Source organism: Desmodus rotundus, chromosome 10, assembly GCF_022682495.2.
Source record: "Desmodus rotundus isolate HL8 chromosome 10, HLdesRot8A.1, whole genome shotgun sequence".
In the NCBI taxonomy this organism is placed as follows: domain Eukaryota; kingdom Metazoa; phylum Chordata; class Mammalia; order Chiroptera; family Phyllostomidae; genus Desmodus; species Desmodus rotundus.
In genome coordinates, this window is record NC_071396.1 from 42,495,386 (window position 1) to 42,502,484 (window position 7,099).

Consider the following 7,099-nt stretch of genomic DNA (forward strand, 5'->3'; position numbering starts at 1 on the left):
CAGTAAGACAAAAATCCCAATTAAAAAATGCCAATTAAAAAAACTGAACAGACACTTCTCCAAGGAGGACATACAGAGGGCCCAGAAACATGTGAAAAGATGCTCAGCATCACTAGCCATCAGAGAGATCCAAATTAAAACCACAATGAGATACCACTTCACACCAGACAGAATGGCCATCATAAACAAATCAACAAACAAGTGTTGGAGAGGATGCGGAGAAAAGGGAACCCTAGTACACTGTTGGTGGGAAAGCAGATTGGTGCAGCCACTGTGGAAAACAGTATGGAATTTCCTCAGAAAACTAAAAATGGAACTGCCTTTTGACCCAGCAATTCCACTGCTGGGATTATATCCTAAAAGCCCCGAAACACCAATCCAAAAGAATTTATGCACCCCAATGTTCATAGCAGCACAATTTACAATAGCGAAGTGCTGGAAGCAACCTAATTGCCCATCAGTAAATGAGTGGATCAAAAAACCACGGTACATTTACATAAGGGAATTCTACGCAGCAGAGAGAAAGAAGGAGCTCCTACCAACAGCATGGATGGAACCAGAGAGCATTATGCTAAGTGAAATAAGCCAGGTGGTGACGAACAAATACCATATGATCTCACCTTTAACTGGAACATAATCAACAAAAGAGAAAAGCAAACAAAATATAACCAGACACATTGAAATTAAGAACGATCTAACAATAGACAGAGGGAAGGGGGGAGGGGACAATGGGGGGAAGGATTTTCAGGAACTACTATAAAGGACTTATGGACAAAACCAAGGGGGAGGGTGGAAGCAAGGGAGGGAAGTGGGTTTGGCTGGGGCGGTGGGGAGAAAATGCAGAAAACTGTAATTGAACAACAATAAAATAATAAATATATCCAAGAAAATCTCAGGTTAAACCATGTTTTTTTAAAAAATCATAGCTTTAAAGGGCAATCCAAGGGATATTCTTATCATCTATTCTAGTACAGACATTCTACATGCTTAACTTCAGACATGGAAAACGGCCATCCATGAAAGCGAAGTTCCAGAGTAAGTCTAAGTTGTTGTGTAAATTAAGTTTGACAAAAGCTTTTCACATATAGAGAAATTTTACATAGATGTGAACACACCTTTGAGGAATTAAATCTCTTTTGTAAGTTACTTATTACTGATAACCTATCTTCATTCAATTATATTTTTAAGCTATCAATTAAATATGCATTATGTACTAACTACATGATCTCATTTAATAGTCTAAACATCCCTGTGAAATAATCGTTGGTTACTTGCTCTAGGTCGTTGTTATGCACTACCAGAGCCAAAATTCAACCCCGGACCTTACTGGCTCCAAAACAGTTAACCATCCCACTGACTATTCCAATTTATGCAACAAAGTATAGAGCAACTGACTTTACTTCCTTATTAGGCATAATCTCCTGGGGTCCATCTTTCAGCCAGGCCAACTGGGCTGTTTTTAAAAATAAAATTTCCGGGGTGATGTATCATCAAAGGCTCCTTGTGATGAAGAAAACAGGTCAGTTTATCTCCAGCACAGCCAGGTCACCAAGGGGCCCATTGTGCCTTCCTCACTGACCAGCAAGTCACAAAGGGCCTCCCATGCATCACAAACTGCCTAAGGTGGGTAACAGCTCAGGTTTCTCCAGTGTTTCCTGACACTGGTTGTGAGGATATTAAGCTGGATTCAGTCCCAGAACACAAGGCTAGAAACATTTCCCGACACCCAGTGCACTTTGCAGTATGTATGTAAGGTTCTGTAGGGAGTAGGACAGACCCGTCATTCCAGTCTCCTTGTCCATTTCCACCCCTCCCATGAACAGGCTTTGAAGCCAGGTTCATGTATTAGAGTCTCTTAACTTTGTTACCCACGATCCCAGCGATGAACCATCAATCCGATGAAACCATTGAAGGGAAAATATATTTACGTAAATCCTAAATGTCTTATGAACATTGTAGAACCCTACATAAAAGCGTGAAACTATGTAACATGTATTTTTTTGTCTCTGAATCTTCTGGGGTTACCCTTTTAATGTGTATCAAGTTCCTATTTCATTCAGTTATAGGAAGTAAAGTATCCTTCAGAATATTCGGATGATTTCTAGAGAGGGTGTTAGCTTTCCTGGAGATTTCCTGTTGCCTCTCACTCCAAATTCCCCTCCTGGGCTCCAGCTCTCAGTTCCCTATACTATGGCATCTGCAGTTGCTGTTCTTGCTTCACAGTGCTCTGTGCCAACGATGGACACGGGCCTTGTTTATTCCCCAGAGTCTACTATCCCATAGTGTTTATGCAGAAGAGGCTTATGAATTGGAGGGTAGGTACAACACAGATACAAAACCAACTTCAAATTTAGTATCAGAATTCATAATTCCTAAAGTTCCCATTCCTTTCCCGTCACAGGTAATTTCTTATTGACCTCTTCCTCCTTAGGACTCAACCAGCCAAATTCCTTGGAATCATCCTCAAATTTTCTCTCAGGAGCTTTCTACCATTTTCTATTCATCCTTTATTATTCATAAAATATTTATTGAGCACTTACTTATTCCTCACACTGTCCTAGACCCCAGGGATACGGAAGTATACAAAACAAAGTACCTGACCCTATTAGGTTCCAGTTGGGGAGAAAGAAAAAAATGGAAATAAATTCAGTATGTTCCACATGCACCATGACGGAAACAAACCAGGAACTGAAAGAGTAACGGGGGGGCCTGCTGCAGTCAGGATGCTCACAAAAGGGTTCTTGGCGGATTCGACAGTTGAAATAGAGGATTCTTACGACTTTGACTAAATTTAGCTTTAAATCCTAGCTCTAGAAGTCATCCCTCTCAGTATATATATATATAATAAAAATCACTCCAAGACCTAACCTTTCCCCGGGATAATCGGCAACCCCAGAGGCAGCAGGACAGTTGCCGGGACCTGACTCGTGATCACAAGTTCTGGGCCCTCTGGCCGGCTAAAGACCACGTCTTGACCGAAGTTCTGTTTCAGTTCCTGAGCCCTAAGGCAGAAGGGCCCTCTGTCCACTTTCCCATGAAACCAGAGGGCACCAGAACAGACCTCAGAACTGGTCCTTGAGGACAGGGACCTATTATCCTTCCCTCAGCTCTGATCAATCAGCTCACAGAACAACCCCAAACCCTTAACCCATGGTGTCTTGTGATTCTACCTAGACCACAGGTGGCCAACACAAGGCCCGTGGGCCAAAGCCGGCCGGCACCTCGTTTCCTCCCTGGTGGCCGTACCAAGCTCCTTGCCCCTACTTGAGGAGTAGTGACATTTATACAGTCCTTAAATGACATTTGTCCCTTTGAAGGCCACCGCGAGGCTGCTGTGGCCCCGGTGGCAATGAGTCTGACACCCCTGCCCTAGGTGATCTGAAAGCTGCACATCATTGGGGAGTTCAGGCTTTTGGGCGTTACCTTCCCGTTCTCCAGGGTGGCAACATTCCGGATAAAAGCCAGTCTTTCTCCACCACAGTTCTCGGTGTTGAGAGTTTGAGAGTTGAGAGTTTGAGGGCTCTGCTAGCACCAGGTGGACAGACTCTTTCCATCCAGTAACCCTGTGGAGAGTTAAAGGAAGAGGAGGCTGGCCTTGTGAAAAATGGGACAAAACTCCACTGCAGGTGTCCCTCAACTCCAGGAGGAAACATTTCTGAGGACATTGTTTGACGTTTTGCGATAGGAAGAAAAAATGTAGAACAAAGCACATGTCCACCACCAGAGAAAAGTAAAGTGGATATATACTACACATCAGTTAAAAGAACTAAATTTACAAATAATTTGGATACAATAAAATAATATTTTATTACAAAATGTTTGTCATAATGCAACAAATCAATAAACTACAACATGAAGAAAAAGAACTAAATTTACACAGAGACCTAAATGTTGAGTAAAAAAAAACCCAAAAAGTGGTTTATAACACAGTATAATTTATGCAGATTTTAAAGACAACTACACTACGTTTCCAAGGATACACGTATATTTAAATACGTGACTTGAGGGCACATTGAAAGGACAGTATATTAAATGCACTAGAGACCTGCTTCTCAGAGTTCTGAACTTCAGCACAGGGGCCCACGGAGGCTGCTCCCAGTTTGCTTTGCAGCTTTGCTACCCTTAACATTAGATACTGGGTCTTATTTCCAACACAAAATTCCCCGTGGCTGTCACAGGTCTCTGGCTCCACGGTGTGCTTCGAGGTGGCAGCTGGCTGACCTGCCCCGATCTTGTCATTTTCATTCTTCAAGGCTTTTATTTTTTTGACAAGCCTCTCCCAATATTTTGTTTTACATTTTTATTGTTATTCTGTTACAGTGGTCTTCAAGGCTTTTAAAACCATTAACAAAGGCAAGCAACACAACAATTCTTGTAGTTACCAGTGTTTCCATACTTTTCTAGTGCCTCCAACCGCTGAGGAAGCCAATGCTTCATTCTGCCCCAACCTCATCCCAACTCACCACCTTTGACAGTGTTTTCTAGATCCGAGGGGTATATACATATTTTCTGTCTCACCACTTTGTCCCCCTTAGAACAGTGATAAGGGCCATTGCCTTATTCCTGCTTGTAAAAGGGAGGCTTCCAAAGTTTTGAGTTAAGTTTCACGTTGTGACTTTTCTTCTCAATATGTTGCGAAAATATGTCCGTATCAGTAATTATTTACGTACAGCTAACCCCCAGCATTGCGGGGTTCTGTATTGACAGACTCACATGTTCATTAAAACGTATTTGCGACCCCCAGGTCAATACCCACTGTGCTTTCATGCTCACTCACAGACACGAGCAGAGCAGCAAAAACTGTCAGTCCCCCAACGGGCACACCCCCAGCTGAGGGCAAGCAAGGCCGTGCTCTGCTCTTGTTTTGGCTCTCATGCTGCAGACAGGTACCTTTATTATGGCCCACTTGGGCCACCTTTTCACATTTTTGTGCTTTTTCTTGGTTATTTCACTGTTTCGAACAGCCCCTAAGAGATGTGCTGAACTGCTGTGTGGCGCTCCTAAAGCAAGACGGCCATCACGTGCTTTACAGAGAAAATATGAGTGTTAGCTTTATTCAGGCCTGAGTATGGTGCTCTTGGTCATGACCTGACTCAGCAATACATATTAAATGGGTGTCTTTAAACGGAAACACACATTTCAAACACTGTGTCAACCAATCGGTTGATAAAAGTATTGTGACGTGAGGCTCGCAAGAACCTAACCTTATTTCCCCTAGAGGCAATGATTAAGTATCACTAGTCCAGTGTCCTTGGCAATTCTGTAGACCTTAGTCAATGCAAATAATTGATCAACTACATATATTAAGATAAAAGAGTTTCTTCTCCCTCGGAGCTGGAGTCTGCAGGTGTTCTGACGCCCTGGAGGAACCCCCCTTCTACAGAGGGGGGGCTCTAGTCCTCGCTACACTCTGCACTAGCTTCTGCAAACAACCACAAGGGCCTCCCTCCACTGGACTTAGAAATGGCAGGCCAGGTGCCCCTGAGAGCTGTGCAGCGAGGTGCAAACTCTATAACCTGATTTTCTTATTGTGGCTGAGTTTATTCTCAATTTTTAAAAACTTAAAAATTTATTTTTTTAAAGTATTGTTGATATACAATATTACAGGGATAGGCAAAAGTAGGTTTACATCTGTGAGTATATGAAACATGGCGTTTATTCTTATACTACTGTTTTTTAATTATTGTATTATTTTCCATACAAACAACTGTAGACCTACTTTGCCTGCTTCTGCACGTTAGTTTCCGGGGCACAACGCAGTGACCCGGCATTTACACACCTTACAACGTGCTTGCCGCAGCCAGCGTAGCACTTGCCTGCCGCCTTGCGGTGTCTTGTTATGACTGTTGACTGTGAGTGTTGACTGTTATGATTATGGGTTCCCCTTCACCTCCTGCACCAGTCCCCCTACTCACCCTTCCCAAACACAATATGTGCAGATCTCTTAAGCCAAAAATATATGAAAAATTCCTGAACACGACGTTAAAAAATAATTCAATTGAGATATATTCCTTGTTTGTGACCAATAGACAAAATATTAAGTGGTTCATTCTTTTAAAAAATCTTATAAAGGTCCACAGCAACCCCAATACAAATGTCACCAAAGCTCTTTTGCAGCTACTGACAACCCGGTTTAAAGCTGGAGGAGCACAGATGTTGAAGGTCAGCAGACACGTTAGGACGTCCCAGGCCTGCTCGCCTGGCTCTCCGCCTTCTGCCTCGCAGGCAAGTGTTCCTGCTCTGCACGCCCTCTCGGCCTTGAACTCTGCTTTCCCCACCGGTCATCCCCTCTCCCTGCAACACTCCTCCTGGTCCTGAGCTCGTCTCCTGGCCGTCACTCACTGCTCTCCAAGTAGGCACTTCCATCTCAGCTCGTTCTAGATCCATTCCACGACGCTGCCCTCATCTCTCAGCACATCTGGTACGCACCCCGACCAGGGACCGAACACACAACCTAGGCATTTGCCCCGACCAGGAATTGAACTGGTGACTTTTTGCTTTGTGGGACGATGCCCAACCAACAGAGCCACACCGCCTTGATGGCAGAATCTGTGCTCTGGCCCCATCAGGTGTTTGAAACAGAGCCCAGAGCTGGGTGTATGACAGAGGCTCAAGAAGTGCTTGTGATGGAAAGAACATCTGTGGGACTCCGGGCCAGAAGGCGGAGGGGCCACTGTTGCTGTGGGTGCATCAGCACCCCAGGCTGAGCTCTAAGGACGACGACTCATTCACCCCTCTCTATCCTGGCATCTCCGGAAGAAAACCCTTTCTTCATTTCTATTTTTGGAAGCCTGGAGAGTATTCTGGGGAGATGGCCATTGAGGCTAACCCCTCTGAAAGACGTCACAATGGGAGGGTCACTTGTGCTTGGAAACTGCCATCACTAGATGACAGAGGGCCGAGATCCACACCTCTGCACTGAAAGGGAGCAGAGAGTCAGAAGTGGGTGATGTAGTGAGAGCCGGCCAATGAGTCTTCTGAGAAAACAGGCAAACAAGCTTAGCAAGAACTGGAGGTGGGCGTGTCTGAGTAAACAGCGAGGGGATGGGGAGGGAGAGAACAAAGAAGCCTCACACAGTCCGGGCTCCCCAGGGCCCCA